The sequence below is a fragment of the Zingiber officinale genome, chromosome 6A, assembly GCF_018446385.1.
Source record: "Zingiber officinale cultivar Zhangliang chromosome 6A, Zo_v1.1, whole genome shotgun sequence".
In the NCBI taxonomy this organism is placed as follows: domain Eukaryota; kingdom Viridiplantae; phylum Streptophyta; class Magnoliopsida; order Zingiberales; family Zingiberaceae; genus Zingiber; species Zingiber officinale.
Window position 1 is genome coordinate 105,050,481 of NC_055997.1, and position 10,566 is coordinate 105,061,046.

At 45.7% G+C, this 10,566-nt stretch overlaps 1 long non-coding RNA gene across 1 annotated transcript; it reads right to left on the bottom strand.

The window, feature by feature from the left end:
- Positions 1-2,052: 2,052 nt before the first annotated feature.
- LOC121994275 lies at positions 2,053-2,912 on the bottom strand. The gene is made up of 3 exons (XR_006115665.1): positions 2,606-2,912; positions 2,283-2,525; positions 2,053-2,092 (listed from the first exon to the last, which is right to left on the bottom strand). It is a non-coding gene; the product is annotated as an uncharacterized LOC121994275 (long non-coding RNA).
- Positions 2,913-10,566: the final 7,654 nt, after the last annotated feature.

Genomic DNA, 10,566 nt, shown 5'->3' on the forward strand with positions numbered 1-10,566 from the left:
TCGGGTTGAGAGCCCGATGCTCCGCCGCATCTGAGTGCCATCGACGGTGCGGGCTCACTAACGATGGGCATCTGCATATCCGGAGATCCGTGGTCCTCGACGTGGTCGCGACCACGCCTCGCAAGAATACGAGTAGATCGTCTCATATCTGTTAAATTAAATTACGGATATCAATACCAATATAACAACCATAAAATAACAACATACCTATTTGCGGTCTGGAGAGCTGTCCAGTCCCCATTTGACCTCAAAATTCGAACGGACATATCGGGAATCCAAATAAATCCGAAACGGAAATCCAAACATAACCATATCGAAAATCCGATAATGCCCATTGACTCGCAAACTGCTAACCCAAATATCCGAATACCAACAACCTAGATCCGATAAATCTCGAACACCAAAAGCGGTATCATAACCGCTCGATACCAAATAAATTGTATCGATAAATTCAAAATCCAAAATACGAAACAAAAGATCGTAAAACTGCGCTCTGATACCACTAAATTGTCACGCCCCAGAGGAGTCCCTGTCCGAAGAAATTTCGGCAGCATCTCCCCTGTACGACGGACAATCTGAAACTTTCTACATACATAAATACCTCAGCCACAGGCGGCTGGAATAATAACAGTAAATAAAACCAATCACCACGCAGTTTATATAAGTATTCAGCCTCTGGCTGCCACAACCACGCAGTTAATAAAATAGTAAACAAAACAATAAAACTCTGACTCGAAATCCACCCTACTCCACTACACTCGTAAAGCTCAAAACCGATTTTCTTACCTCTTCTGCCGTCCAGGCAGACATGTAGTAATATAAAATCAAAAACAAATCCATCAACGAGACAAATTATATAATATCTAAGTATTCAACATCCAAATCCAAATATAGTCAAGTGAGAATCAAAACAATACAAACGATAGCAAATAGCTGGAGATCTGCAGGGATCTAGCACTACGTGCAGTGGGGACTAGCGACTGGAACTCCCTCCTGACAGCATCAACCTGAAAATAACAACAATGGAGGCGGGGTGAGTCCAACACTCAGCAGGTACAGTTGATATGCAAAGTAAAGAAATAACACCTAGCACTAATCATGCGTACAGTCTCCTGATAAAGATAAAGGTAACTACAAACCAAAGAAGACAGGAGAGAATCTGTACTAACCAGGACCCGGTAAAAGGACAAACAGTCCGAAAGGTATAGAAGACCTGTATGCATGTCAATCAAGGTATCCAAGCAATGTGCAGCATATAAGTGCAACAAACACAAACACAAACAATAAATGCATCATGCATATGATGCCAATGTCATGGTCACCCCTGACGCCAGTCAGCCGACTCACAACAACAGTGGGACCGAGTGGGTAGGGCTGTGACAACCATGCACTCAGCAACACTACTCCTGATGAGTGATCGAGTGGATGGGATGCTGTCGGAGTACATACATACTCCTACCCCAAATCATAAATGGGGGAGCGCAATGCTCTCATCTCCCGGTACGCTATGACGGAGAGGGATCTCTAACGTGCTACACGCTGCGTCACACTACCCATGAGCGGACCAACGGAGCACCGGAAGAGCCAAACTGACGTGCTACCACGCTGTGTACCGCTACCCATGAGCGTCACAACGGAGCACCGAACATTGATGAAACTGGCAAAGTGCTCGACAATAAAGGAGCAATCAATCACTCAGCATGCAATCATGCGAATGGTGCATGTCACTAAACATGGTAATATACTAAACCAATCTCTGGACATATCATAATGTGCACCAAAGCGAATGAATCATATCAAGGTATCTGATCATATAAGGTATCAAACCTAGGTCCTGACATGGTAAAATATGGTTATATCACTACCCATGAGCATGTGGAATCAGGTACATATCCATACAAGATGTAAACAAACAATCAATCAACAGGTAGCATGTATTGGGCAGTGATTAACCGAAACAAGTAAGAAACACAATTAATGCATCTTGTTAATTTAATTACTAAGCATATCAAAGACAATAAGTCAAAGGTACCCGCCTCCAAAATAGAAAGGTCCAATCCAATAATCGAGATACCCGTCTCGCGTCAAAGACCTGTGGTACCAATGTAAATATATTTTATTTAGCTACAATTTCCCATAAATAGCTAAATGAAATCTCTAACCCTAAATTAGGACAAAACCCTAATCAACATCACATAATCAACTTGCTTTAGGTCTAAACCTAAATAAACTTGATTTCTCCTAAGTAGGCTCATAAGATCGGAACAAATTATACACTTTACCTCAAATCACAGATTTCTGTTCTTAATCAGCAGCCAAAGAGGAACTGGCGGAAAGGAGTGTTGCTTGAACAAAGTGAGCTGAAATCAAGAACACCACAGAAGAGAACAGAACAGAATCTCACAACCGCACTTGTTGATCTACAGCACTAAATTTCACCTCACAGTCCTTATCCTTCGATCCACAATCAAGAATCTGCACTACTGGAACCAAAGAGCATCTTCACAATCACAAAACCTCCCTTCCTGGATCAGACCAAGATGAGAAGATCACAAAACCAAGCATTCCGAATTTAAACAACCTAATTTCTGAAACCAAACCTTACCTTCCAGATCACAATTAGGGCACCAAAGTGAGCAGAGCACTATGGTTACTGTGTGAAGGAATCTAGGGCAAAGTGGTCGGCTGCCGGCACTAGGAAATAGCAAGGACAGCAACCAAAAATGGTCGCCGGAGAGATTAAACCGTGGCCGTCGGCTTCAAGCTAGGGCACAGAGGTGGTGGGGTAGAGGAGAAGCCGGCAACAAATTCCGGACGGCGACGGCGCTGTGCAGAGGCGCTCGGCGTCGCTGGCGGCAATGGCGTCGGCAAGTCTCTGCTAGGGCACGACCACGACTGGCTCCGTGCGTCGGGGTAAGGCGTTAGAGTCGGCAGTAGCCGGCGATGTTACAGGGAGGTGCAGACCTGGACGTAGGTGTGAGGCCCCGTAAAGAAGATGAGGAGAAGAAAGCCAGGAACGATTTAAATTGGCCTTCGAAGAGGGGCCGGCGGTTAGGGCTCGGCGTCGGGCTTCGGCACGCGCGGGAGAGGAAAGGGAAATGGCACGAGTTCGGCGTCGGGGAAAAAAAACCAGAGGAAAAGAAAAATGAAAGAAAAAGAAAAGGAAAAGGAAAATTAAAACTTTTCCTCATTAAAATAGGGTATCCGAAACAGGCTTTTCCGAGCCCCGTTTTTGTCCCCGTTAACTCATCCATACGAGCTCCGAAAAATTCCCGAAAAATTTCCAAAAATTTCGGAAAATTTCCTTATTAATATTCGCCTATTTTCCGGTATTTTACAGCACAACACGAGCTCCACGTCCGACCAGACACTCGGCCGGTGAAGCAAAGAAAGAGGGACTTCAGCGCCGAACAAAATGCAATCATCCGAGCGGAGGTCAAGAAACTCCTGGAGGCCGGCCACATACGCGAGGTCCAGTTCCCGAGCTGGTTGGCGAACGTGGTACTAGTCTCCAAGTCGGGCAACAAGTGGAGAATGTGCATCGATTTCCGGGATCTTAACAAGGCGTGCCCAAAGGATTTTTATCCCCTGCCCCGGATCGATCAATTGGTGGACTCCACAGCCGGCTGCGAGTTGATATGCATGCTCGACGCTTATCAGGGCTACAATCAAGTGCCGCTCGCCCGAGAAGATCAAGAGAAGGTTAGCTTCGTTACAGCTGATGACACTTATTGCTACAATGTGATGCCGTTCGGACTGAAGAATACGAGAGCAACTTATCAGCGCTTGATGAACAAAGTGTTCAAGTAGCAGATCGGGCGAAATCTAGAAGTATATGTGGATGATATTCTCATCAAGTCGTTCCGAGCGACCGATCTCTTTAAAGACATGGAGGAGACTTTCCGAACGCTGAGGAGGTATGGAGTTAAGCTGAACCCTCAGAAGTGTCTGTTCGGAGCAAAAGGCGGGCATTTCTTGGGATACATAGTGACCGAGCGGGGCATCGAGGTAAATCCCAACAAAGTGAAAGCACAACAAGATATGCCGCCCCCAAGAAATCTGAGAGAAGTGCAGCGCTTGACCGGTCGGATAACTGCTTTGTCCAGATTCATCTCCAAGACTGCCGACCGGAGCCTACCTTTTTTCAAAATCTTGCGCAAAGCCACTAAGTTTCACTGGAACGAAGAATGCGATCGGGCGTTCGAAGATCTGAAAACATACTTGAACTCTCTGCCTGTGCTAGCGAAGCCAGCTATGGGTGAGCCACTTTGTATCTAGTGTTGAGCGGAGAAGAACCTGTATATTTTCTAAGCCATATTTTAAAAGATGTTGAATCTCGCTACACTAGGCTCGAGAAGCTGGCTTTTTCTTTGGTCCTCTCCGCTCGGCGCCTCCGTCCCTATTTCTTGGCTCATACTATCATCGTCCGGACGAATAGTCCATTGGGAAGAGTGTTGTTGAATCCAGAAGCTTCCGGGCGACTCATCAAATGGACAACGGAGTTGAGCGAATTTGACATTCAATACCAGCCCTGTTCGGCGATAAAGGCGCAATCCTTGGCGGATTTTGTCACCGAAGTACAAAGGTCAGAACCCGAAGCCATGTGGAAAATATTTGTGGATGGATCGTCCACTCGGCTCGGAAGCGGGATTGGTGTGTTATTACTCTCTCCCCAAGGAGAAAAGATGCATCTATCCATCCGGCTGAATTACAGAGCCACAAACAACGAAGCAGAGTATGAAGCCCTCATAGCCGGGTTGTAGGCAGCCCGGCATGTGGGGGTCGGACGAGTGACGCTGCATTCAGACTCTCAGTTAGCCGCTCAGCAGCTCTCTGATACTTTTGAGATTAACAACGCTCGGCTCAAACTCTACGTTGAAGCCTTCGAAAAGCTTAAAGCCAATTTCAAAGAAGTCATTATCCAGAAGATACCCCGAGCGGAAAATCAGGTGGCAGATGAGTTAGCCAAACTCGCAAGTTCAATAATGCCAGTCGTCATCCAGCAACCAATTGAATAAGTATCTTTGGTGGCGCACGTCGACCGGATGGAAGGCCTCACATTTCCGAGCGATTGGAGGACACCCATCATGGAGTTTCTCCGCTCGGGTGCTACACCGTCCGATCGGGATGAAGCCCAGCTGTTAAGAAGGAGAGCCGGTCGGTTCACGCTTATTAGAGACCAACTCTACAAGAAGGCTTTCTCTCGCCCACTTTTGAAATGCGTGAGCTCGGAAGACGCGACGTACATCCTCCAAGAAGTACATCAAGGATCGTGCGGAGGGCATCCGGGCGGACGGTCGTTGGTTAAGAAGATCCTGCTGGCCGGATACTTCTGGCCAACCCTGCAAGCAGACGCCGCTCGGACCTTCGCGACGTGTCTTTCCTGCCAGAAGTATCACAACTTCTCCCACCGACCGGTGGAGGAAATAAAAGCAGCTACAGTCTCATGTCCGTTCGATCAGTGGGGGATGGATATTGTGGGTCCATTTTCTATGGCGACCGGTCAGCGGAAGTTTCTACTAGTGGCTGTCGACTATTTTTCCAAATGGGTTGAAGCCGAGCCACTGGCCAGGATCACTGAGTAGATGGTCAAAAAGTTTATATGGCAACACATCATCTGCCGGTTCGACATCCCCCGTCGACTTGTTTCCGATAACGGGCGGCAGTTGGCGGGAAAGTTGCTCGAAGATTGGTGCAAAAGCTATGGCATCGAGCAACACTTCACGTCCGTGGCGTATCCCCAAAGCAATGGTCAAGCCGAAGTAGCCAACCGGGAAATTCTTCACATTCTGCGTGCTCGGCTCGACCATTTGGGAGGAAGCTGGGTGGATGAAGTGTCAGGCGTCTTATGGGCTATCTGCACGACCCCAAAGGAAGGAACGGGCGTCACGCCTTTCCATTTGGTGTATGGCGGCGAAGCGGTTATTCCTGTCGAAGTCGGCGTCGAGTCCATCCGGATCCAAAATTATAATGATGATAACGCCGAGCGGAGGAACTGTTGGAGTGTATACTGAAAGCCTAAGCTTTGTAAACATTCATTATGAATAAAGAATCACATTTGGTCTAATTATCTACATTTGTTTGTAGTTATTCATTTAATTTATATTGTAGATAACATAGTATATGGTGTCACATACAGAAGATGATGTTATCAGTACCTTATAAATTATAAACAGTAGCTCACGACCAGAATGGAAAGGAACAAACCATTAGAAGGTCGTAGTGTAATTAGGTATTAGTTTATCTTGACTATATAATTACACTAGTACACTCAGAGTGTATTGAGTAGGACCATTCGAGGTCGTTCCTTTTATACTGACTTTATAAAGGAACAAAGACCTCAGTTATTATAGAAGTGTGTGCTCTTAATCCTAATATAATAACAAGCACATATATTTGATATTTATTTCTTTAATTTATCAATGGGTGAGATTTAGTTCGATGAATCAATAAACCCGATAAGTTGGGAAATGCTATCACTTATAGTGTGTGTTGTTGATTATAGAAGGAAACTGTGTCCTAGAGATACTAGGTTGATAATGTCCCCAAGAGGAGCTCATAAGGATTGTCATGTTAAACCCTGCAGGTGGACTTAGTCCGACATGACGATAAGGTTGAGTGGTACTACTCTTGGACTTAGATATTAATTAAATGAGTTGTCAGTAACTCACTTAATTAGTGGACATTCGATATCTTAAACACAGGGAGACTAACACACTCATAATAAGAAGGAGCCCAAAATGTAATTTGGGATTGGTGCGGTAGTTCAATGATAGTTCTCTAGTGATGAATTATCGCTGATAAGTTAATGTCAGAAGTTGCGTGTTTGTAGGATAGCCAAAACCAATTCCTCCTCTCGGTCCCTATCGTAGCCTCTTATTTATAGAGTACTATACCCACCTATACCCACCTTCTATACCCACCCAAAGGGGGCCGGCCAAGCTAGCTTGGGAATCAAGCTAGGGCCGGCCTAGGTATATTAGGTGGCTGGCCCTAGCTTGAACCCAAGCTAGTAGGGCCGGCCAAATAAAATTAAAAAAGAAATTTAATTTTAATTTTTATTATTATGTGGAAGATATATTTTAAAGAGAATTAAAATTAAAATATCTCTCTTGTAAAAGATCTACAAAAGATTAAAGAAAGAGATTAGATCTCTTTCCTTATTTGTAGATTGGAAAAGATGTTTTATTTTCTCTTTAAAATTATTCACATGTTAATAAAATTAAAATTATAGATATTTCCTTTTATTAACCATGAAGAGATTTTAAAGAGAAATTTTATTTTTTAAAATTTCCGGAAACAAATTAGGAAGTTTTAATTGTTGATTAAAACTTGTACTCTTTTGTATTCCAATAATGTGGCCGGCCATCACAAATTAATTGGGGAAATTTTATTTTATTTCTCTCAATTAAATCATGTCAAGGAAATTAAGAAAAATTTATTGTAATTAAATTTCCTAATTTACCTAGGCCAAGGAATATAAAAGAAGGGGTGAGGGTGCCTTCACAAGACACAACATCTATTATTCCTCTCCCTTTTTTGTTCCTTGGTGTGGCCGGCCAACCTCTCCATCTCTTCCTCTTGTGGTGGCCAAACCCTACCCTTCTATTGGAGCTCTTGTGGTGGCCGGATACTACTCGAAGAAGAAGAAGAAGAAGGAGAGAAAGCTAGCATCTCTTGGAGCTTGGTTAGTATTTTGGTTTTTCTCCTTGGTGAAGCTTCTCTTTTGTGGCCGAACCTTGCTTGGAGGAGAAGAAGGTGGTTGGTGGTTTCTCATCTTGGAAGATCGTTGCCCACACAACGTCCGAGGTTAGAAGAGGAATACGGTAGAAGATCAAGAGGTTTTTCTACAAGGTATAACTAGTAATTTCTATTTCCGCATCATGCTAGTTATTTATGGAAATAATACCAAATACAAGAGGCTTACGTTCTAGTATTTCGAATATGTTTTTTCGAAGTTGTGTTCTTTTGTTTCTTTCTTTTCCTTGTGATTTGATTGTTCTCTTTGGTTAACCTAAAGTTATTTTAGGAAATTAAATATTAGCTTTTTATTAAAGGTTTTGTCTAGTCGGTGGTGGTTGCTCCCATATCCAAGAAGGCCATGTGCCTCGCCACGTCAGTACTGGGAACCTTTTATGGAAATTAATATTTAATGGAATTAATAACTTAAGGAGACTTGGGTCGAACGTGTTAAGTTCCGCAGGAGATCCAAGTCAAAACCTAAAAGAACAAATAGATTAAGTTTTGGATCAAACGTGTTAAGTTCCGCAGGAGATCCAAAATTTAATTTAAAAGAACACATGGTAGCTAGGAAAAGGTTCAGACCTTTGTACAAAATTTTTGTACAGTGGAACCTATAGGCTTTCCGAGTAGCAACCAACAGGAACATGGAGCTGGATTTGGTCGAGGAAGAGCGAGCCAAGGCGTTTGTCCGGCTGATGGCGTACCGGCAACGGATGAAGCAAAACTACAACCGGCGTGTAATCCCCAGAGCATTCCAGGTTGGCGACCTTGTCTGGAAGAAAGTAAAGCCGGTCGGCGACGTTGGCAAGCTGGAAGCTCCTTGGGCGGGCCCCTTCAAAGTCATCGAGAAGCTCCGCTCGGGTGATTATTATTTGGAGGATGAAGACGGACGGCGGCTGGACAGACCATGGAGCGCGAATCATCTCCAGCCGTATCGAGCTGGATGAGAGGTGCGCTAAATGTAATTTTATATGTTGTGGGTCATCCAGGTCCTTGTAATGCAGGAAGCAAAATGATAAAAGGATGGCAAATAGCTTTGCCGAACGGCAGGGTCAAAATTAGCCTTAAAGGCCGTCGAACTCCGACGTTAAAAATCGAGAGATGAACTGACGCCTATAAACCCTCTGGCCGGAAGACCGTCGAGCTCCGACGTTAAAAATCGAGAGACGAACCGGCGTCTATAAACCCTCCGGCCGGAAGACCGTCGAGCTCCGACGTTAAAAATCGAGAGACGAACCGGCGTCTATAAACCCTCCGGCCGGAAGATCGTCGAGCTCCGACGTTAAAAATCGAGAGACGAACCGGCGTCTATAAACCCTCTGGCCGGAAGACCGTCGAGCTCCGACGTTAAAAATCGAGCGATGAATCGCCGTTTATAAAGCCTCCGGACGGATAGCTGTTCGCATGGTACGACCCGGTTGTAAGCGCTGACCCATAACCGGTCCTACTATTAATGCAAGAATAAGGTCATTGTACGGCCGAACGGCTCCCTTATAAAGAAAAAATTATTATGATCGAAACAAAGGCTAAGGATGAATATTGGTCTAGCAAGCAAATAACAAGCAAAAACAGAGTTTATTTACGCCGAACGGCGGCCGACAAAAGTAGTAATAACAAGAGTGTTCGCATCGAACAACGGGCGTACAAAAAGCGGTTCATATACTCCTCACTCATCGAAATTAAAAAGGGCGTCAGGGATAGAGCCCATCATGACAGCCAGATCTTCGGGGGGGGGCGGACAGCTCGGATGGTAGGTGGCCCTTAGTCTTCAAATAATCAACCGCCACCTTGATAGCCTCTTCAAAGGTTAGGGGCAGCTTGTCGCTAAACTTTTCACCAAACTCGTCCGAGCGGACGAAAGCTTTTCGCACTGCAGCCGACCAGCCAGGCTCCCCGTCTTGATATTCTTTGAACGTGGCTCGGGAAGCGTCAAGGGCAACCTGGAGACCTTTCAAATCCCCTTCAAATTTAGCCCGATCGGCCGAGCGGCTCTCCCGTTCGGTGGACAAGAGGGTGCCCAACTCTTTGACGCGTTGATCTAGTCCCCGATTCTCCACTTTCATAATATCCAGGTCTGAGATGGCCTGAAACTTCCGATTAGTCGCAAGCTTTATATCATGGTCGCGCTTCTTGACCACAGAAAGCTCATAGCTTATCCGGCGGACTTTCACCCTTTTCAAAAGCTTTTACTTTTCTCCATCGTCTACGGCGTTACGGCGGTCAGTTATTAATCCTCTCATTTTTTCGTTGTTCCACTTCTTTCTGCTCCCGATTCCGGAGTGAGATGTCAAGGGATAATTAAAAAGGAACACCAGGGGGGAAAGAACATACCCCGGTGGCCTGCTGCAGATTGTTGTCCCCCAACTGACTGGGAGTTATTAGCGCGACACGAATTCGGGCATCCTCCCAAACTTTGGCAAGAGGCCCTGTTAGGGTAATTTGCTGCTCAGGGCTCGTGGGCCGATCGGCCTCCAAAAGTTGTTCCTCGGACGGAAAGCGCAGAATGGTCTTGATCACCCGAGGGCCGCTCGGATCATCCTGGGTCTCAGCTGCTTGATCAGAAGGTCCCCCAATAGTAGAAAGGTCGCTTAAGCGCCTGAGGCGACGGCGAGTGCGGGGGCGAGAATCAATCGGCTCCCCTTCGGGGAGCGCCTCAGGCAAGCCAAGCTGGGAGGGTGTTCGATCCGAAGAGAGCTCCTCGATGGTAGCCGGAGCTCCTTCCTCTCGATCGGGAGGAATACCACCCCGTTCAGAAAGTTGCTCACCAGAGGGGACCAATGGTGGCGTGGGGTCCGCCCGGCGTCTCTTCCGGGTCCTTAGTGG